The sequence below is a fragment of the Heterocephalus glaber genome, unplaced genomic scaffold, assembly GCF_053883595.1.
Source record: "Heterocephalus glaber isolate CG9 unplaced genomic scaffold, H.glaber_assembly_v1.0 deba00001454, whole genome shotgun sequence".
Lineage (NCBI taxonomy): Eukaryota > Metazoa > Chordata > Mammalia > Rodentia > Bathyergidae > Heterocephalus > Heterocephalus glaber.
This window is the reverse complement of record NW_028258303.1, coordinates 497,919-521,596: the sequence shown is the minus strand read 5'-3', so window position 1 is coordinate 521,596 and position 23,678 is coordinate 497,919. Positions and strand designations below refer to the sequence as shown.

Genomic DNA, 23,678 nt, shown 5'->3' with positions numbered 1-23,678 from the left:
GGTCTCTACCTCAAACTGATAGAAGCCATCTATGAAAAACCAACAGCCAATACCATACTAAATGGTCAAAAACTGAAATCCTTCACACTAAAATCAGGAACAAGACAAGGATGTCCACTATCACCACTCTTGTTCAGTATAGTTCTGGAAACATTAGCCATGGCAAATGGACAAGAGAAAGAAATAAAAGGAATAAAGATAAGAAATGAAGAAGTCAAATTGTCATTATTTGCAGATGACATGATACTGTATATAGAAGACCCCAAAAACTCCACCAAAAGTCTTCTAGACTTAATAACCAAATTCAGTCAAGTAGCTGGTTATAAGGCCAACACACAAAAATCAATAGCTTTCCTCTACACAAATGACAGACTCACTGAGAGAGAAATAGGGTGAATAATTCCTTTCACAATAGCATCCAAAAAACTGAAATACCTAGGAATCAACCTAATGAAAGAAATCAAAGACCTCTTCTCTGAAAACTATAGCAGTCTGAAAAGAGAGATTGAAGATGATATCAGAAAATGGACAGACATGCCCTGCTCCTGGGTAGGAAGGATTAATATAGTGAAAATGGCCATACTTCCAAAACTGCTATATAGATTTAATGCAATTCCAATTGAGATCCCAGCAGCATACTTCATAGACCTCGAGAAAACAATCCAAAAATTCATTTGGAACAAGAAGAGACCCAGAATAACAAAAGCAATTCTAGGTAACAGAGACATGGCAGGGAGTATCACAATCCCCAACCTGCAACTCTACTATAAAGCTACTGTGATAAAAACAGCATGGTACTGGCAAAGAAACAGACTTGAGGACCAGTGGAACAGATTACAAGATGCAGAAACAACGCCAGACACTCTCAGCCATCTCATCTTTGATAAAGGAGCCAAACACCCTCACTGGAGGAAAGATAGCCTCTTTAATAAATGGTGCTGGAAATATTGGGCTTCAACTTGCCAAAGATTAAAACTAGACCTGTATCTCTCACCATGCACTAAACTAAAATTGAAATGGATTAAAGATCTAAATATTAAAATGGAAACTGTGAACCAGTTGGAACAGAGGTTAGGTAGAACTCTTGAAGACATTGTTGTAGGAAAAGATTTTATGAACAAAACCTCAGTTGCCCGTGAACTAGCACAAACAATCAACAAGTGGGATCTCTTCTTATTAAAAAGCTTCTGCACAGCAAGAGAAATCACCAGTAGTGTGAAGCAACAACCCACAATGTGGGAAAAAATCTTCACCTGATTTTCTTCAGACAAAGGTCTACTATCTTGAATCTATAAAGAACTTAAAAAGATCAGACCTCCCAAATTTAAAGACCCAATCCAAAAATGGGCATATGAAATGAACAGACATTTCTCAGAAAAGGAAGTAGAAATAGCAAATAAATACATGAAAAAATGTTCAACATCATTGGTCATTTGAGAAATGCAAATGAAAACAATGGTGAGATTCCACCTCACTCCAGAAAGAATGGCTGCTATCATGAAATTAACCAATAACAAAAGCTGGTATGGCTGTGGGGAAAGAGGAACCCTGCTCCACTGCTGGTGGGAGTGTAGACTGGTGCAACCACTGTGGAAATCAGTATGGAGATACCTCAAAGAACTAGGACTGGAAGTCCCATTTGACCCCGCTATTCCACTGCTGGGGATCTTCCCAAAAGAATTAAAAGAATCATACCACAGTGATATATGTGTGCCCATGTTTATAGCAGCACAGTTTGTGATAGCTAAAGCTTGGAAACAGTCCAAATGCCCATCAACTGGAGACTGGATAAAGAAAATGTGGGGTTTTTATAAAATGGAGTGCTACTCAGCCATAAAAAGTGAGAAATTAGAGATATTTATAGCTAAATGGATGCACATTGAGGTGATACTCTTAAGTGACATAAATAGGACACACATGTATAAATACCAAATAGTTTCTCTGGTGTGAGTAACTGAAAGTGTGAATAAAGACTAAAATGTATAATAGGTAATGTGAAATAGGAAGAAAAGGGGCAAAGGGGAAGGAAGTGGGAGGGCTAGGGAAAAGGATAGAAGGGAATGGGATTAATATGAGAAAATGGAAAAATAGGAACAAAATCTTTGTAAATATGGAGGAATAGAGGGGTTGAAGGGAGGGCTGGGCAAGGGTGAAAAATAAGAACCAAGAGAGATTATGTAAAGGTGCAAATTTCCAATGATGAATATCATTATATTGTATACCTAAAATGTACCAATGATTAGAATGAACAATCGATAATGCAAAATAGGAAGAAAAGGTCCAAAGGGGTAGGGGTAGTGGGAGGGGCAGGGGAAAGGAAAGAAGGGAAAGGAAAAATGCTGAGAAATGGAAAAAATGGAAATAAAGTCTTTGTAAATAGGGAAGGGTGGAGGGGATGAAGGGAGGGCTAGGAATGGGGAAAAAAGAAGAACCAAGATGCATTATGTAAAGGTACAATTCCCAATGAGAAATGTAATTGTGTTGTATACCTAAAATGTACCAATAAAAGAATTTAGAAAAAAAATAAAGGAACTAATTTCAAATGTATACTCACTGGAATAGTTTCATTTTCAGTTGGATAATTTAATAGGTAAAATTTTATATTTTTATTCTTACTATTAAAATTAAATGTGAAGCTAGGCATGATGGTACATGCCTGTAATCCCAGCACTCTAAGTGACTGAGGCAGGAGAATTGCAATTTTGAGTCAAGCCTGGGCAACATAGCAAGACCTTATCTCAAAATTTTAAAAAGGAGCTGGGGATATTGTTCAGTGTTAAGGCCCTGGGTTCATTTCCCAGTACAATCAATCAATCTATCAATCAATAAATCTGAGCTTGCTCTTTTGTGAGTTATTGGTTCACTGCTATCTATTGAGATCTAAGTAGTTTTTAAAAATCTGTATATTTTATTTATATTTGTCATATTTGCTATAAATATTTCTGTCAGCTTACTGCTTGTTTTCTTTGGTTTTTTTGTTTGTTTTTTTTTGGTACTGGGGATGGAACTCGGGTTCTTGTGCTTGCGCCGCAGACGGTGAAACCACTGAGCTAAATCCCCAGCCCCTTTGTGATATGTTTTGACAATCAAAGCTTCTACTATTTTATGGTCAATTTTCATCAGTCTTTTCATTTGTAACTTCTTTCAAGTAGAATTCAAAGTATTTTTAGATTTCTTTGAGACCTCTTTGACTCAAGGGTCAAGAAGTACGCTGTTTAATTTCCAAATATTTGGGGATTTTCCAACTATCTGTTGTTGATTTCTAGTTTAATTCTGCTGTGGTCAGGGAACACTTTTACTGAATTTATATACTTTTACGTTTGTAAAGATGTGTCTTATGGACTAGAATGTGGTCTATGTTAGTGAGGGTCCATATAACCTTTAAAAATATATATATTCTGCTATTGTTGGATAAACTATTTTATATGTCCATTAGATCCAGTTGATTCATGGTGCTGATTGGATTATCTATCTCCTTGTTGATTTACTGCTTGGTTGGTATATTAGTTATTGACATAGGGGTGTTGAAATTTCCAACCATACTGATAGATTTTCCTACTGCCTCTTTTAATTCTATTAGCTTTGACTTGTGTATTTTGATGCTCATTGTTAGGTTCCTATGTATTTAGGATTGCTGTTTTCCTGAAGAATTAACCCCTTTATCATTACATAATGCCCCCTTTTATTCCTGAAAATCTTCCCTGTTCACACGTTGGCTTTGTTTGATATTAATAAAGATACTTCCACTTCTAAAAGTTAATGTTATCATACCATATCTTTCTCCATCCTTTACTCATAATCTACCTGAGTCTTTATATATAAAGTGGATTTTTGTAGCCAGCACACAGTTAGTGTTTTTATTTTTTAATCTCTGCTGACCATCCCTGTCTTTTAATGATGTACAGTACTTAGGCTATTCATATTCAGACCTTCACCATAAAAAAGTGGTAGATTTCCTGGAGATAAAGACTCAAAAATACAGGGTCTCCCCACCAAGACTGTGACCTCCAGGAGTCTCTAATTCTCACACCAGTCCACATTCAACCTCCAGAAATTTGTTCAAAATTACCATTTAAATGCACAACTCTTAAATGATCAATGTCATTGGAAATCTAAGCCAAGGAGATAATGATTTAGCATATGTAAGAGATCATTTGTTTTTAGATACACAACCAAAGCATAAGCATTTTATCTGGAAAGTATCCTTTAAATGACAAAGTAAACAACCTTAAAATGGATTTGTTTCTATGGACAGGAAGAGCATGCAGCCACTTTACACCTACAGGAGACCACACAGAGCCAAGTATTGGGAACAGAGAACCAATGAGGAATGACTCAGAGGGTGGAGTGGTTAAGGAAAGAGGGACTTTGACTGTCCCCCTGGACTATGCCACTGGAGACTGCAGCTCTAAATGCTTCTCAAAAGTAATAAACTTAGCAGGAATTTTATGTCTTACCATCCTCCCTTTATTCTGCTGGTGGTTTTACATCTATGTAGAAATACTGAGTTTACACATCTGGCTATTGTCACACCATGTTGTCAGGCCCTAAAGAAATTTCTGAGTTCCTGCATACTTCCTACATTTCTATTGTGGTGAGTGAATAATGATTCAAATCCAACTTTAGAACATAGTAAAAGTCTCTATAGCTCTGGATGAAGTGGCTTGGATAAGCTCTCATGTGCCACCAACAGGACTATATAAATGCATGATGTTAATCACATTACTGCAAGATTAAAACCACAACAAAACTATACTAATCAAGATAGTGAGGTAGTAGATTAAGAATAGACAAATAAATTATTGGAATAGAATTGAAAATATAGAAATAAGGCCTTACATTTTTAAAAGAATGTGAAGACAATTCAATGGAAAAGAATACTCTTTTCAACATGTGGTCCTGGAACTGCTAGATATCCATATGCAAAAGGATAAGTTGGATAATTATTTCACATCACATATGGAAATTAGCACAAAGTAAAACAAAGGTCTAAATGTAAAACTAAACTTATAAAACTCTTAGAAGAAAACATAGGCATCCATTAATTTGAATTAGGCAATAGTTTCTTAGATATAACACCAAGAGCATAAGTGACAAAAGAAAAACCTAGATAATTTAAAACCACTGTGTTTCAAATGATACTATCAAGAAAGTGCAAAGATAATATGAATGGGAAAAATATCTGTGAATTAATTTTTATATGTATGATTACATATCTTGAATATATGAAGGCTTACAATTTAGCAATAAAAGAAAAATAACCCCAGTACATTGAACTTTTTTCTACTATCATTCTGCAATATTATCAAGAAAAAGGACTTGTTCTTAATTTTTATATTCAATATAATTTTATTGTGGATTTTTAAATTTTTAAAAATTTATTTTATTAGTACATATTTACATTACATGCATTTTACAATCCACTTGAGGAGTTAGTACATAATACAGCTTTTTAAAAAAATTCCCTTCCTTCCCGTCTCCTTTAGTTCTCCTTCCCTCCCCCTTTTCATTCCTGTTGATATTATTAATCTTTTTTTTTTTTGGTACTGGGAATCAAACTGAGGACCTTGCACTTGCGAGGCAGGCATGGTGCCACTGAGCTAAATCCCCAGCCCAATACTGTTAATCTTAAAGAACAGGGCTCTTCATATCTTTCACCATGTGCTAAACTAAAATCAAAATGGATCAACTATCTAAATATTAAAAAAGAAACACTAATCTGCTGGAAGAGAGAATAGGTAGAATGCTTGAGGACACAGGAGTAGGCAAAGACTTCATGAAAAAAACACAGACCACACAGGAAATACTACAAAGAATCAACAACTGGGACCTCATCTTATTAAAAAGCTTTTGCACAGCAAGAGAAACCACCAACAGACTGAAGAGACAAACCACAGTGTGGGAAAAGTTTTTTTACCAACTATTCATCAAAGGACTACTATGTAGAATATATAAAGAATTTTTTAAAATCTGATCCCCAAATTTAAAGACCCAATCCAAAAATGGGCATCTGAAATCAAAAGACACTTCTCAGATGAAGAAGTAGAAACAGCAAATAAACGTATGAGAAAATGTTCAATATCACTGTTAATCTGAGAGATGCAAATGAAAACAATGCTGAGAAATAACTTCAGAAAGAATGGCTGTTATCAAGAAATTAACCAATAACAAATGCTGGAGGGTCTGTGGAGAAAAAGGAACCCTCTTCTACTGTTGGTGGGAGTACAGACTGGCGCAACCACTGTGGAAATCAGTGTGGAGACTCCTCAAAAAGCTAAAACTGGAGGTTGCATTTGATCCACCTATTCTCCTTCTTATCTTCCTGAAAGAATTAAAAACATCGTACCACAGCCTTATACGCACACCATGTTTATAGCAGCACAGTTTGTAATAGGTTAAATCTTGGAAACAGTCCAAATGTCCAACAGCTGACAAATGGATAAAGATGTAGCTTTTTCATATAATGGAGTACTACTCCACCATATAGAAGGATGAGCTTCATATATTTATGGTTTAATGGATGGACCTTGAGACCATACTAAAGTGAAATAAATTGAACATACATGTTTAAACACCACATTGTTTCTCTGGCGTGAGAAACTGCAAGTGGAAATAAGGACTAAAATGTGTAATAGATATTGGGAAATGGGAAGAAAATATTGAAATGAGAAGGGGAACAACGGAGGAGGAAGGGGAATGGAAAGAAGGGACAAGAAAAAAGAAAATAGAAGGAAAAAATGGAAACAAAGTTTTGTATGTAAGTAGGAAAAGAGGGGTGGGGGATACAGAAAATAAGAAGCAAAACCTAGACCACACAGGAAATACTACAAAGAATCAACAACTGGGACCTCATCTTATTAAAAAGCTTTTGCACAGCAAGAGAAATTACCAACAGAATGAAGAGACAGCACACAATATGGAAAAATTTTTTACCAGGCATTCATCAAAGGAATAGTATTTAGAATATATAAAGAACTCAAAAAAATGAGACTCCCCAAATTTAAAGACCCAATCCAAAAATGGGCATATGAAATGAAAAGACTACTCAGATGAAGAAGTAGAAAGAGCAAATAAACATATGAAAAAATGTTCAGCATCACTGGTCATTCGAGAGATGCAAATTAAAACAACATTGAGATTCCATCTCACTCCAGAAAGAATGGCTGTTACCAAGAAATTAACCAATAACAAATGCTTATGGGTCTGTGGGGAAAAAGGAACCTTTCTCCACTGTCGGTGGGAGTGTTGACTGGTGCAACCACTGTGGAAATCAGTTTTGAGACTCCTCAAAAAATTAAAACTAAAGGTTCCAATTGACCCAGTTATTCCCTTTCTTGGTTTCTTCCCTAAAGAATTAAAAGCATCATACCATAGTGATACATGCACACCCATGTTGATACCATCATAATTTGTAATAGCTAAATTTTTTTGTTCATTAAGTTTATTGGTTAATTGTAGGTACACAATATGATGACATTCATCATTGGGAATTTGTACCTTTAGATGATATACTTTGGTTCTTATTTTTCCCCCATTCCCCTGTCTTCCCATCAACCCCTCCACCCATTTACAAAAACTTTGTTTCCTTTTTTCTTTTCTTATATATATGCCTTTTCCTTCTTTCCTTTCCCCTATGCCTCCCACTTCCCCTTCCCCTTTAGACTTTTTCTTCCTATTTCACATTATCTATTATACATTTTCATCCTTATTTACATTTTCAGTTTCTCATAACAGAAACTGTTTGGTATTTATATGGGTGTCCTATTTATTTCACTTAAGAGTATGGCCTCATTGTGCATCCATTCAGCTATAAATGTCTCTAATTTCTCATTCTTTATGGCTGAGTAGTACTCTATTTTTTTTTTTTAAACTCACATCTTCTTTATCCAGTCTCCAGTGATGGGGAATTGGGCTGTTTCCAAGTTTTAGCTATTACAAACTATGTCGCTATGAACAAAGGTGCAAATAGATCAGTGTAGTATGATTCTTTTAATTCCTTTGGGAAGATACCCAGCAGGGGAATAGCTGAGTTAAATAAGACCTCTAATCCTAGTTGTTTGAGGTATCTCCATATTGATTTTCAGAGTGGTTGCACCAGTCTACACTCACACCAACAGTAGAGAAGGGTTCTTTTTTCTCTACAGTCCCACAGGCATTCGTTATTGATTGATTTCATGATAGCAGTCATTCTTTCTGAAATGAAGTGGAATCTCAGAGTTGTTTTATTTGCACCGCTTGAATGACCAGTGATGTTGAACACTTTTTCATATGTTTATTTGGTGTTTCTATTTCTTTGTGTGAGAAATGTCTGTTCATTTCAGATGCCCATTTTTGAACTGGTTCTTTAAATGTGGGAGGTCTGATTTTTTAAAGTTCTTTATAGATTCTAGATAGTAGACCTCTGTCTAAGGGAAAGCTGATAAAATTTTTTTCCCACATTGTGGGTTGTGTCTTCATGCTCTTTGTAGTTTCTCTTGCTGTGCAGAAGCTTTTTAATAAGAAGAGATCCCACTTGTTGATGGTTTGTGCTAGTTCACATGTAACTGAGGTTTTGTTCATGAAATCTTTTCCTACCCCAATGTCTTCAAAGGTTCTACCTAACCTCCCTTCTAGCCAATTTAGTGGTTCTGTTTTAATATTCAGATCTTTAACCCATTTCAATTTAGTTTAGTGCATGTTGAGAGATATAGGTCTAGTTTTAATCCTTGGCAAGTAGAAACCCAATTTTTCCAGCACCATTTATTAAAGAGGCTACCTTTCCTCCAGTGAGGGTGCTTGGCTCCTTTGTCGAAGATGATGTGTCTGAGTATGTTTGGAGTTGTTTCTGCATCTTCTAGTCTGTTTCACTAATGCTCATGTCTCTTTCTTTGCCAGTACCATGCTGTTTTTATCACAGTAGCTTTGTAGTATAGTTTCAAGGTGGGGATTGTGACGCCCCCTATCTTCTCTTTGTGCTCTAGAATTGCTTTTGCTATTCTAGGACTTTTGTTGTTCCAAATGAATTTTTAGATTGTTTTCTCAAGGTCCATGAAATATGCTGTTGAAATTTCAACTGGCATTGCATTGAATCTATTTAGCAGTTGTGGGAGTATGGCCATTTTCACTATATTGGTTCTTCCTATCCAGGAGCAAGGGATGTCTTTCCATTTTCTGATATCCTCTTCAATCTCTTTTTTCAGAGTGCTATAGTTTTCAGAGTAGAGGTCTTTCATTTCTTTCATTAGGTTGATTCCCAGGTATCTCAGTTTTTTGGATGCTGTTGTGAAGGGAGTTGTTTTTCCAGTTCCACTTTCATTGAGTCTGTTTTTTGTGTAGAGGAAACCTATTGATTTTTTTGTGTTGACCTCGTATCCAGCTATTCTACTGAATTTGGTTATAAAGTCTAGAAGACTTGAGCCCGCTGCAGACAGGCAGGTCTGCGGACGCCATAGCAACATCATGAGTCCCGCGGAATGTGCCCAATCAGCCCGCTGCCGACAGGCAGGTCTGTGGACCCCGTAGCAACATCGCGACTCCGGCGGAACGCATCCAATAAGCCCTCTGCCAACAGTCAGATCTGCGGATGCCATAGCAATGTCGCGAGTCCTGCAGACCTTGCTGAATCAGCCCGCTGAAGAGGGCAGTTCTGGGGATGCCATAGCAATGTCCAGAGTCCAGCGGAACACGCTGAATCAGCCTGCTGCTGACAGACAGGTCTGCGGACGCTGTAGAAATGTTGCGAGTCTGGCGGAATGTGCCAAATCAGCCCGCTGCTGACAGGTAGGTCTGCGGATGCCACAGCAATGTTGCGAGTCCCAGGGAACTTGCCAAATCAGCGCACTGCAGACAGGCAGATCTGTGGACGCCGTTGCAATGTCGTGAGTCCCGCAGAACATGCCGAATCAGCCCGGGCCTCTGCAGCAATCCACTGGAAACACACACAACCCTCCGCTCCTCTGGCCTCTTCTCTGTACAGCCACCTGGTTCCACACTACAAAGACACAGAGGATACCAGACCACCAGACCACAATACTCTGTAAGTTGGAGTCATCTTCACCTCCCATCAGGACCCGGTCTATCTTCAGGGGAAGGACAGCTGGAACCTGCAATACAACTCTGCAGAGTTCAACCCTACAGGAGGACAGGGAGCTCACCTTGGGACTTGCAGCCAGAAATCTGCCTGAATCTCATGGGTCTGTGACTAGCTTGCTGAGACCCACTGACTTTTATACCTGCACACTGCAACCAACATTGTCTATTGTGACAGTAGAGACATACCCTGAAAGAGGCCCTACAGCTTCCTTTTTTTTATTCCCAAAATTAGTATTATTAGTTTGTTGTTTTCTCTTTTCTTTTCTTTTGCTTCACTTATCTTTAATTTTTTCCCCTACTCTTTGCAAATAATTGTTTTTCTCTCCTTTTTCTCTTTTCTTTTCTTCTTTCTTTTCTCTTTCCTTTCTCTTTTACACTCACTCTCTTGCTCTCCCATATTGTTCATCTTTACTTTTTGTCCCTGTTTTGGTCCTCATTCAGAGTTCTTCATTTTCCTAGTATTCTCTTTTTTCTTCTCACCTGTGTCCTCTGACCTCACTGCTAACCTTCCCCTATCCTTCTTCCCATCTGTCCCTCCCTCCCCAACCCTTTCTAAATTCCCACCCCAAAGGGTAAAGTTGTTATATTGAAGAGTTTATTCACTATATGTTGGGTTGGTCCTCAATCTTGATTTAATTCACACAGCTAAAGATGATGGATTAATAACTACCACAAAATGTCATTTTTGAAGATGTACTTGATGCAATGGGGTTGCTGATTGTATCACTTGGGCTAAGATGTTGGTATTGATCTAGTCAATGAACCTTCCTAGTATAGGAAAAATGAGATAGCCTTAGAGTCATTAGAGACTCAAAACTTGAAGACCAGCTATATCTGGAGAAACCTCTAAGAAGCAATCATTCCATAAGGTTTCTAATTACAAGCAAAAAAGATGCTTACAATAAGCAACTTCAAACTATCAACCCAGGAGTTAAACCAAGGACAGCAACAAAAACAAAAATGAGAAGACATTTAAGCAAGGCACAAACTCAGTCTTCCACTCCACCAAGGCCAAATCCTGGGGGGAATGAGATGGAAAAGTCCCATAACCAACTACCTGAATACCCTGAACCGAGAGCACAGGAAGAAACAAAACAGATGAAGGAGGCTCTAGAAAAATTCAAATCAGAAATAATCTCCCAGATATCCACAGAGATGGTGAGCAGAGTGAAAGACATGATTAGAGGATCTAGAACAGAAACAGATAAAAAAAATAGATGAGCTCAGAAACATGCTGGAAGCCATGAATACCCAGCATAAGAAAGAAATGGAAACCATGATCTCCCAACATAAGATAGAAATGGAATCCATGAAACAGGTTCAAACAGATATTCAGAAGATCAAAAACTCCATTGAAAGTATCCACAGCAGACTAAGGGAATCTGAAGATAGAATATCAGATATAGAAGACAGGATCATGGTTAGAGACCATGAAAATAGAGATTTCTTTAAAATAGTAAGGGACGACGAGAAATCAATCCAACAACTGCTAGATGATGCAAAGAATAATAACATAAGACTGATAGGAGTCCATGAAAAAACAGGAGAAAGCACAATTGACATAAAAAAAACTGTTCACAGAAGTAATAGTGGAAAACTTCCCAGACAGAGGTAGAGAATTGGACATACACATAAGTGAAGCATATAGAACTCCAACTAGCCATGATCAAAAAAATCTACATCTAGACATATAATAGTCAAGATCCCAGAAACCCAACAGAAAAACAAAATCCTACAAGCAGTTAGAGAAAAGAAACAAATCACCTACAAAGGAAAGCACATCAGAATCACAGCAGACTTCTCAACACAAACCCTCAAATCAAGGAGAGCCTGGAATGAAGTATTTCAAGCCCTAAAAGAAAATAACTTCCAACCTAGACTGTTGTATCCTGAAAAATTATCTTTCAATATCGGTGGGGAAATTAGATACTTCCATGACAAAAAACATGTGAGAAATTTCATGAACACCAAACCAGCACTACAAGCAATTCTAAGCAATATTTTACAAAAAAGCAATGAAGGTCATAGCTCCATGAGGCCCAACGAGGGAAGCCACCAGGCAAGGTAAGACACTAAAGGGAAAGGGGGAAAAATAAGAAATAAAAGAGCCAACCAAAGTAAAACATCATGACAAGGATAAATCAATATCTATCAATGATAACCCTCAATGTTAATGGCCTCAATTCACCAATCAACAGAAATAGACTGTCAGAATGGATTAAAAAGGAAAATGCAACAATATGCTGTATATAAGAAACACACTCAACTCAAAAACAAACTCATAGACTGAAAGTAAAAGGATGGAAAACAGTTCTCCACGCAACAGGAACCCAGAAGAAAGCAAGGATACCAATCTTATTTGCAGACAAAGTAGATTTCAAACCAAAACTAATTAAGAGAGACAAAGAGGGTCACTACATCCTTGTGAAGGGAACATCCAAGAAGAAGAGATGACAATCCTAAATATATATGCACCAAATACAAATGCCCCCTACTATACAAAACAAATATTAATAGACATGAAAAAGCGAATAAACAGTAACACAATCGTAGAGGGGGACCTGAATACCCCACTATCACAAATAGATAGATCATCTAGACAAAAAGTTAACAAGGAAATTCTAGAACTGAACCAAACTATTGAACAAATGGACTTAATGGATGTTTACAGAGGTTTCCACCCCACAAAATCGGAATACACATTTTTTTCAGCTGCACACTGGTCATTCTCCAGAATAGACCACATGCTAGATCATAGGACATGTCTAAGTAAATGTAAAACAATATAAGTTACCCCCTGTATATTATCAGACCATAGTGCAATAAAATTGGAGATCAATAACATAAGAAACTGCAAAACCCCAACAAACACATGGAAACTGAATAACGCCCTCTTGAACAACCAATGGGTCACAGAAGTAATTAAAGAAGAAATTAAACAGTTTCTACAAGTAAATGAAAATGCCAGTACAACATATGGGAATCTATGGGACACAACGAAAGCAGTTCTACAAGGGAAATTCATAGCAGTGAATGCCCATATTAGGAAGACAGAGAAAACTCAGATAAATAACCTAATGCAGAACCTCAAGCTCCTAGAAAAAGAAGAGCATAATGAATCCAAAGCTTGTACAAGAAAGGAAATTCTAAAGATTAGGGCAGAAATCAATGCACTGGAGACTAAGAGAACAATACAAAAACTCAATGAATCAAAGAGTTGGTTTTTTGAAAGAATAAATAAAATTGATAAACCTTTAGCCAACCTTATCAAATAAAGGAAAGAAAAGGCACAAATACATGCAATTAAGAATGAAAAAGGTGAAATTGCAACATGTCCAACAGAAATCCAGAGGGTCAGCAATACCTACTTTGAGAACCTATACTGTAATAAAATGGAAAACACAGAAGAAATGGACAGATTCCTAGGTACATATGAATTGCCAAAGTTAAATGAAGAATATATAGAAATTCTAAACACCCCAATTACAATGAGTGAAATTGAAAATGTAACAAAAAACTTACTAACAAAGAAAAGCCCAGGTCCTGATGGCTTCACTGCTGAATTCTGCAAGACATTTAAAGAAGAACTAATACCATTACTCTTTAAACTCATAAAGGAAATTGAAAGGGAAGCAAGGCTTCCAACTTCATTCCTGGAAGTGTTACTTTGATTCCAAAACTGGGGAAAGACTCAACCCAAAAACTACAGACCAATCTCCCTAATGAACATAGATGTAAAAATCCTCAACAAGATACTGGCAAACAGAATACAGAGTATCATCAAGAAGATCATACACCCTGACCAAGTCAGATTTATCCTAGGGATGCAAGGATGGTTCAACATTCGTAAATCAATAAATGTAATACACTATATTAACAGAGTCAAGGACAAAAGCCATATGATTATCTCAATAGATGCAGAAAAGGAATTTGACAAAATCCAACACCCATTCATGATAAAAACTCTACAGAAAATTGGAATAGAAGGTCTTTATCTCAACTTGATTAAGGCTATCTATGAAAAACCAACAGCCAACATCATACTAAATGGCCAAAAACTGAAAACTTTCACACTAAAATCAGGAACAAGACAAGGATGCCCACTATCACCACTCCTGTTCAATAGAGTTCTGGAAACATTAGCCACAGCAATTAGAAAAGAGAAACAAATAAAAGGAATAAAGATAGGAAAAGAAGAAGTTAAACTGTCATTGTTTGCTGACAGTATGACGCTTTACATAGAAGACACCAAAAACTCCACCAAAAGATTTCTAGACTTAACTGACAGATTTAGTAGAGTAGCTGGATATGAGGTCAACACTCAAAAAACAATAGCCTTTTTGTACACAAATAACAGACTCACTGAGAGAGAACTTAGGGAAACAATTCCTTTTACAATAGCATCTAAAAAAATGAAATGTCTAGGAATCATTCTAACAAAGGAAGCAAAAGACCTCTACACTGAAAACTACAACACTCTGAAAAAAGAGATCGAATAGGATACAAGAAAATTGAAAGACATCCTTTGCTCCTGGGTAGGAAGAATCAATATAGTGAAAATGGCCATACTTCCAAATCTACTATATAGATTCAATGCAATGCCAATGGAAATTCCATCAATATACTTCACAGAACTAGAGAAAACAATCCAAAAATTCATTTGGAACCATAAGAGACCTAGAATAGCTAAAGCAATTCTAAGCAACAGAGACATGGCTGGGGGTGTCACAATACCCAACTTGAAACTATACTACAAACCTGCTGTGATAAAATCAGCATGGTACTGGCAAAGGAACAGACCTGAGGATCAGTGGAATAGATGAGAAGATGCAGAAACAACTCCAGACATGCTCAGCCACCTCATCTTTGACAAAGAAGCCAACCACCCTCATTGGAGGAAAGATAGCCTATTTAATAAATGGTGTTGGAAAAATTGGATTTCAATCTGCCAAAGATTAAAACTAGACCCATACCTATCACCATGCACTAAACTAATATTGAAGTGGATTAAAGATATAAATATTAAAACAGAAACACTAAACTTGCTGGTAGATAATTTAGGTAGAACTCTTGAAGACATTGGCATAGGAAAAGACTTCATGAACAAAACCTCAGCAGCACGGGAACTAGCAGAAAGAATCAACAACTGGGATCTTATCTTTTTATTAAAAAGCTTCTGCACTGCAAAAGATACCACCAAGAGAGCTGACAGACAACATATAATATGAGAAAAAATTTTTAGCAGCTGTACCTCAGACAAAGGACTACTATCTAGAATATATAAAGAATTGAAAAAAATCAGACCTCCCAAATTCAAAGACCCAATTCAAAAATGGGCATCTGAAATGAACAGACATTTCTCAAACAAAGAAGTAAAAGCAGCAAACAAATATATCAAAAAATGTTCAACATCACTCGTCACTCGAGAGATTCAGATGAAAACAATACTGAGATTCCACTTCACCCCAGAAAGAACGGCTGCTATCTAGAAATAAACCAATAACAAATGCTGGCAGGGTTGTGGGAGAAAGGAACCCTTCTCTATTGCTGGTGGGAATGCAGACTGATGCAACAACTGTGGAAGTCAGTATGTAGATACCTCAAAGTACTAGGACTACAGGTCCCATTTGACCCAGCTATTCCCCTGCTGGGTATCTTCCCAAAAGAATTAAAAGAATCATGCCACAGTGACATATGTGAACCCATGTTCATAGCGACACAGTTTGTAATAGCTAAAGCTTGGAAGCAGCCCAAGTGCCCATCAACTGGAAACTGGATAAAGAAAATGTGGGTTTTTTTAGGAAATGGAGTACTACTCAGCCATAAAGAATGAAAAGCTAGAGTCATTTATAGCTAAATGGATGCATATCGAGGCTATACTCTTAAGTGAAATAAATAGGACACACATGTAAATACTGAATAGTTTCACTAGTGTGAGAAACTGATAATGCAAACAAGAGTTAAAATGATTAAAATGAATAATTGATAATTTGAAATAGGAAAAAAGGTCCAAAGAAGAAGGAGTGAAGGGAGGGGAAGGGGAAAGGAAAAACTATGAGAAAAGAAAAAAAATGGAAATAAAATCTATGTAAATAGAGAAGGGTGGAGGGGGTGAAGGGTGAACAGGTAATCGGGGAAAATATAAGAACCAAGATACATCATGTACAGGTACAACCACCCAGTGATAAATGGAAACAAATTGTATACCTAAAGTGTACCAATAAAATGTACCAATTAAAAAAAAAGAAAGTCTAGAAGACTTTTGGTGGAGTTCTTGGAGTCTTCTATGTAGAGTATCATGTGGTCTGCAAATAATGACAATTTAACTTCTTCATTTCCTATTTTTATACCTTTTATTTCTTTCTGTTGTCCAATTGCTGTGGGTCAGTTTACAGAACCATACTGAAGAGGAGTGGTGATAGTGGACATCCTTCTCTTATTCCTTTTATTCATGTGAAGGGTTTCAACTGAAACTGTCATATTATCATCATTTAGTATAATATTGGCTGTTGGCTTTTCATAGATGGCTTTTCTCAAGTTGAGATAAAGACTGTCCATGCAAATTTTCTTTGGGTTTCTATTGTGAATGTGTATTGGATATTGTTGAACACTTTTTCTGCATCTACTGAGATGAACATACAATTTTTGTCCTTGGTTCTATTGATATAGTGTATTACATTTATTGATTTGCATATGTTGAACCATCCCTGTATCCCTGGGATGAATCCCACTTGGTCAGGGTGCATGATCTTCTTGAAGATCTTTGCATTCTGTTTGCCAATATTTTATTGAGGATTTTTGCTTCTATGTTCATTAGTAAGATTGGCCTATAGTTGTCGTTTCTCCGCTTTGGGGATCAAGGTGATGCATGCTTCCAGGAATGGTTTTGGGAGTATTGCTTCCTTTTCAATTTCATTGAAGAGTTTAAACAGTAGTGGCAATAGTTCTTTTCTAAATGTCCTGTAGAATTCAGCAGAGAAGCCATCAGGGCCTGTACTTTTCTTAGTTGGTAAGTTTTTAATTACATTTTCAATTTCAATGGTTGATATTGGGTTGTTTAGAAGTTTTAGGTCTCCATTCAATTTTGGTAATTCATACTTATCTAGGAATCTGTCCATTTCTTCTGTGTTTTCAATCTTATTGGTGTATAGGTTCTGGAAGTAGGTATTGATGATCCTCTGGATTTCTGCTGGGTCTCTTGTAATTTTACCCTTCTCATTCCTTGTTGCATGGATTTGGGCCTTTTCTTTCCTTTTTTGGATAAGGTTGGCTAAGGGTTTGTCAATTTTGTTTATTCTTTTGAAGAACCAACTCCTTGCTTCATTGATTTTTTTGTATCATTCTCCTAGTCTCCATTGGATTGATTTCTGCTCTGATCTTTATAATTTCCTCCCTCATACGCGCTTTGGGTTTGTCCTGCTCTCTTTTTTCTAGAAGCTTGAGGTTCAGCATCAGGTTGTTTATTTGATCTCACTCTGTTTTCCTAATATGAGTATTCACTGCTTTGAATTTCCCTTGTAAGACTGCTTTCATTATGTCCCATAAATTCCTGTATTTGTATTGGCCTTGTCATTTAATTTTAGAAACTCTCTGATTTCTACTTTAATTTCCTCTGTGACCCACTGGTGGTTCAGGATTGTGTTGTTCAATTTCCATGTGTTTATGAAATTCTTGTGGTTTCCTTTTCTATTGATCTCCGATTTCATTGCACTATGTTCTGATAATATACAGCAGATAACTTCAATTCCTTTGCACTTACTTAAACATGTTGTATTAGCGAGTATGTGGTCTATTTTGGAGAACAACCCATGTGCAGCTGAAAAGAATGTGTATTCTGATTTTGTGGGGTGGAACACTCTGTAAACATGTATTAAGTTCATTTGTTCAAGAATTTGATTGAGGCCAGTCCCAACACCCGGAAGGAAGCTCCCCGCCTCCATCCCAGGCTCCTAGGGCAGAGAAGGTGAGCTGGTCCCAGCACCCGGAAGGAAGCTCCCCCACTGCCACACCAAGCTCCTAAGGCAGAGAAGCTGAGCCAGTCCCAGAACCCGGAAGGAAGCTCCCTCGCTGCCATCCTAAGCTTATAGGGCAGAGAATGTGAGCCGCATGGGTGCCAAAAGGGCCCCCATGGAAATGAGAAAACACATAAACAAGCCTCAAAAACAGACTTCTAGATCACCTACAGCAACCCCAAAGGGAAAGGAGATGGAACAATCTGATACTCAACCACCTGGACTCTCTGAACTGGCAACAAAAGAGGATCTGGGAAAAATGAAATCAGAAATTATTACTCAGATAACACCACAGATTTTGCTCATGGTGCAAGACATGATTAATAAATCTAGAGAGGACACAGATAAAAAAATAGAGGATCTGAGGAACATGGCGGAATCCCAACATACGAAACAAATGGAAACCATAAAACAGATGCAAACAGATTTCCAAGAGATTAAAATCTCCATTGAAAGTCTGCACAGCAGAATGAACCAATGTGAGGATAGAATTTCACATATAGAAGATAAGATTGCAATTAGTGAGGAGGAAAAGAAAAATTGCTTTAAAATTGTAAGGGACCACAAGAAATCAATCCAGCAGCTGCTAGACGATGCAAAGAAGAATAACATAAGACTGATTGGAGTCAATGAAGAAACAGGAGAGAGTGCAGATGACAAAAAGACTGTTCACAGAAGTGATGGCAGAAAACTTCCCAAGGAGGGGAAAAGAACTTGACATACAGATAAGTGAGGCATATAGGACTCCAGCTAGCCTTAATAAAAAAAAAATCTACACATAGGTATATAATGGTCAGGATGCCAGAAATCCAACAGAAGAACAAAATTCTACAAGCAGTGAGAGAAAAGAAACAAATCACATACAAAGGAAAGCCCATCAGAATCACAGCAGACTTCTCAATGCAAACCCTCAAGGCAAGAAGAACTTGGAGTGATGTATTTCAAGCCCTAACGGAAAACAACCTCCAACCCAGATTGATATACCCTGCAAAATTATCTTTTAAAATTGATGGAGAAATAACATACTTTCATGATAAAGAGCACCTCAGGAACTTCATGAGTATCAAACCGTCACTCCAAAAAATTTTAGACAATACCCTAGGAAAAGACAATGAGGATCACAACCCCAGGAAACCCAGCAGAATGAATCCATTGGGCATGATAAATTAAATGCAAAGGGGGAGAATCCAACAAAAAGAAAAAGTCATGACAAGGCTTTTAAAACTTTTAAGTTCATCTCCCTAATGAGTGTATAATTCAATCTTATTATTGTACTGATTAGTATTTTTCTGATTCTAGAGTTGCACACCATTCTTGTGCTATACTGGCTATTTATCATCTTCTTATGTCTACATTTAAATTGGGTTGTCTATTAATGAGCTCTAAGAATTCTTTATATATTCTGGTCATAGGTTATATGCATTGTAAATATGGTCTGTTTAAGGACTACTTTTCATTTTAATGATGTCATTTAAAGTTCTAAATTTTGATGAAATCTCATTTATCAATTTTTTCTTTTATACATCATGTTTTTTGTATCCTAGGTAGTTCTTGCCTATCCTGAATTCATAAATATTTTCCCTTATAATTTCTTCTTAAACTTTTATACTTTTAGGCTTTCTTATTTAGGTTCACAGATCCCTTCAAGTTATTTTCATGTATGGACAAAAAGGGTTGAGGTTAATTTTTTATATACGGACACCAGGTGTTCCAGTGCCGTTTACTGAAAACACTGTCTTTTCCTCGGCTCTTGAATTGAGTTTATAGTCTATAAAATGCTAATGTTAAATAATCTTTCAAAACTCAGTGGACCATATATGTGTGGTTCTATTTCTAGATGCTCTGTTTTATTCCAATGATCTATATGTTTTTCCTTACACCAACACTGCCTTGATTACTGTAGCTTTAGAAGAAGTCTTAAAATTAGGTACTAAATGTCTTCCAACACTGTTTTTGTTTTTGTTTTTGTTTTTAACTTTTCTAGATCCTTTGTACTCCTATGTAACTTTTAAATTTCAATGTCCAATTCTTCATTTATAGCAAGTATACACAGACCTGAAGTTTTATATATACTTGTGTTTACTAATCCTGCTAAATTCAAGTACAAGTTCTAGAGGCTCCTAGAGATTTCTTAGTATTTTCTCTGTAGATGATCATTTCATCTACATATAAAGATTTTACTTCTGCTGTGCCAATCCTATCCTAGTTGTGTCATTTTATTGCCAGACTATTTGGGTGGGGACTAGGTTTCAAAGTTTAATGGACAGATAAAGAGTAAGCATACCTGCCCTTGTTCCCCACCTTAAGGAGAAAGCATTGTATCTTCTCCATTCATATAAGGCATTTTTGCTGGAAGTAAGGAGTGCATGTCTTTAATCTATTGAGAAGTTTCTGTTCTACTTCTAGACTCCTGATAGCTTTTACCATGAACAGCTGTAGAATTTAGTCCAATACTATTTCTCCAACTAGTGACAGGATCATATGGCTTTTTCATTTCCTCTGTTAAAATGATGACTTTTGGGGGTAGATCTTCCAATGCTGAACCAACACTGCCATCCCTATAACAAAACCACTTTCTACATCCTGCGAGATCTAACTTCTAATTGTTTTGTTAAACAAATTTCTATGTTCTTACTTTTTTCTTCTATTATCTTTATCCAGTTTTAGGATTAGCACAATGTTGAGTTTCTAAAATGAGGGGAGAAGTGTTCCTTCTTTTTTCTGCTTTGTTTGATATAATTTATCAGTTAAAATGTTTATGAGCCTGCTGTTATCATATAGGTAGGTTTTCAAGCTTGGAATATACTTTCTTTAATAGGTGCTATTCAAGTTTTATATTTCCTCCAGAGTTAGTTTCATTAATTTGTCTTCCAAGTTACCTCTTAGAAGTTGTCAAATTTATTTCAGAAAAGATTTTTGTAATATACTTTCTATATCCTTTTAAATTCTGTAAAATCTGTGGTAATGTCTCCTAGATCTTAATATTATAATTTAAAAAATGAATAACTGATATTGTGTAACAGGAAGAAAAGATCTAAAAGAGCAGAGTAATTGGAGGGGCTAGGGGCAGGGAAAAAAGGGAAAGGAAAAAATATGAGAAGAGAAAAAAAATGAAACAAGGTCTTTGAAAATAGGGAAGGGTGGAGGGGGTCAAGGGAGGGCAAGGGAAGGGGAAAAAAATAAGAACCAAGAGACTCATGTAATGGTACAAAATCCCAATGATGAATGTAACTGTATTTTATACCTAAAATATACCAATAAAGTTAATGGGGGGGGGAACCAATAGTATTAACGAAGTGGAGACATAGCAACATTGTATTGGACACCAATGACAAGGAATCTCCAACTGCCTCAAAACCCTGCTCTCCTGAAAATGAATCTTCTCCCTCTTCACCAAAGCACCAAGACCCAGGTCAAGAGAAGTATGGATTGTTAATTGTAACAAAAATTACTGAAAATGGGAAGAAGGTCCAGAAGAGCTGGCTGTCTTCCTGGGCAGTGTTGCAAGGTTCATCTTTACTTTTTACTAAAACTCAAGGAACCAGTACAAGTTGGTTTGGGAGTAATCAGTCCAAGCCAGAGTTCACAGTGGACCTCAAGGGGGCTGTGATTAAGATGGCCTCAAAGGGCAAATCCAGCAAGAAGAACATATTTGAGCTGAAAACTCATCAAGGCAAAGAACTGCTAATTCAGTCTGATAATGATGCCGTTATTAATGATTGGTTTAAAGTTCTTAGCAGTGCAATCAATAACCAGGCAGTAGAAACTGTTGAAGCAATAGAAGAGGAGATACCAGGTTCACCAGGAATAGAAAAGCAGGATAAAGAAAAGGACCAGAAGGATCTTAAAAAACTTCATTCTATGAAAGTATCTTGCATAGATTCTTCAGAACAGAAAAAAACCAGGAAGAATTTAAAGAAGTTTCTTACAAATGCCCCACTTTGCAGGCTGTGCGTGAAAAAGGTTATATTAAAGATCAAGTATTTGGAGTCAATCTTGCTAATCTCTGTCAGAGAGAAAATGGCACAGTGCCTGGATTTGTGAGGTTGTGCATCAAGCATGTCAAAGAATGGGGTTTGGATGTTGACCGGATCTACACAGTAAGAGGCAACTTCACCATGATCCAGAAGCTGAGGTTTGCAATCAACCATGATGAGAAATTGGACTTGAATGACAGCAAATGGGAAGACATTCATGTCATCAGTGGAGCACTCAAAATGTTTTTTTGAGAGTTGCCAGAGCTTCTATTTACATTTAATTATTTTAATGATTTTGTTAATGCAATTAAATAAGAACCAAGACAGGGCGTTACTGCTGGTAAGGATCTAATCGGACAGTTGCCAAAACCAAATCAAGATACAATGGAGATTCTTTTTAGACACCTCGAAAGAGTAATAGAAAGTGGATAAAAAAACTGAATGACCTATCAGAATATAGCAATTATTTTTGATCCCACTCTATTAAAGCCAGAAAAAGAGACTGGTAATACAGCAGATTGTACTGTTTATCAAAATCAGATTGTAGAATTAATTCTTCTGGAAATAAGTTCCATCTTCAGACGTTGATTTTTATGGAAGGTAACCTGTGGGATAGAAGCTGGATTCCATCAGATTTCAGATCTTTATACACAATGTGTTTTATTTTTGGACCAAACAGTGGCTCTTTTGATTTGCACTTTTTGAGGGGTCAGAAGGGAAGGGAGTGTGAGGATGCCCGTTAGGCCCTCGTGTTTGCTGCTTTCTTGCGAGGTGATAAAACTGTGTAATTTTAGATTCATTTTATCATGAATGTTTGTATTTCATACTCTGAATTTCAGTAAAAATCAAAACTTAGAATTCAAAAAAAAAAAGAATTTGATTGAGTTCTAGTATTTCATTACTTATTTTTTGTCTAGTTGATCTATCTGTTTGTGACAGTGGGGTATTGAGTTCCCCCACTACTACTGTTTTAGTGCTTATTTGATTTTTCATGTCTGTTAGTTTTTGTTTTATATAGTTGGATGCACTAGTTTTTGGTGTGTATAAATTTATGATTGTCATCTCTTCCTCTTGGATTGTTCCCTTTACAAGGATGTAGTGTTTTTCTTTGTCTCTCTTAATCAGTGTTGGTTTGACATCTACTTGATCTGCAAAGAGGATAGCTACTGCTGCTTTTTCTCAGGTTCCTTTCACAATGAGTGTTTTCCACCCTTTAACTTTCAGTCCATGAGTTCCTTTTTGAATTAAGTGTGTTCCTTATATGCAGCATATTGTTGGATCTTGTTTCTTGACCCATTCTGCCAGTCAATTTCTTTTGACTGATGAATTGAGACCATTAACCTTGATCGTTATAACTGATATGTATTGCCTTATCCTTGTTGTGACATTTTCTTTTTGTTGAATTCTCGCCCTTTGCATTTAATTTCTTGTCATGCTTGATGGATTCATTCTGCTGGGCTTCCTGGGGTTGTGACCCTCATTATCTTTTCCTGGGATAGTGTTTAAAATTTTTTGGAGTGCTGGATTTATATTCATGGATTTCCTCAGATGTTCTTTGTCACAAAAGTATCTTATTTCTCCATTGATTTTGAAAGATAATTTTGCAGAATACATCAAT

At 36.7% G+C, this 23,678-nt stretch overlaps 1 pseudogene; it reads left to right on the top strand.

Moving 5' to 3' along the window:
- Positions 1-21,356: 21,356 nt before the first annotated feature.
- Positions 21,357-22,935, top strand: LOC101710321 (rho GTPase-activating protein 12 pseudogene; annotated as a pseudogene).
- The last annotated feature ends 743 nt before the right edge of the window (positions 22,936-23,678 follow it).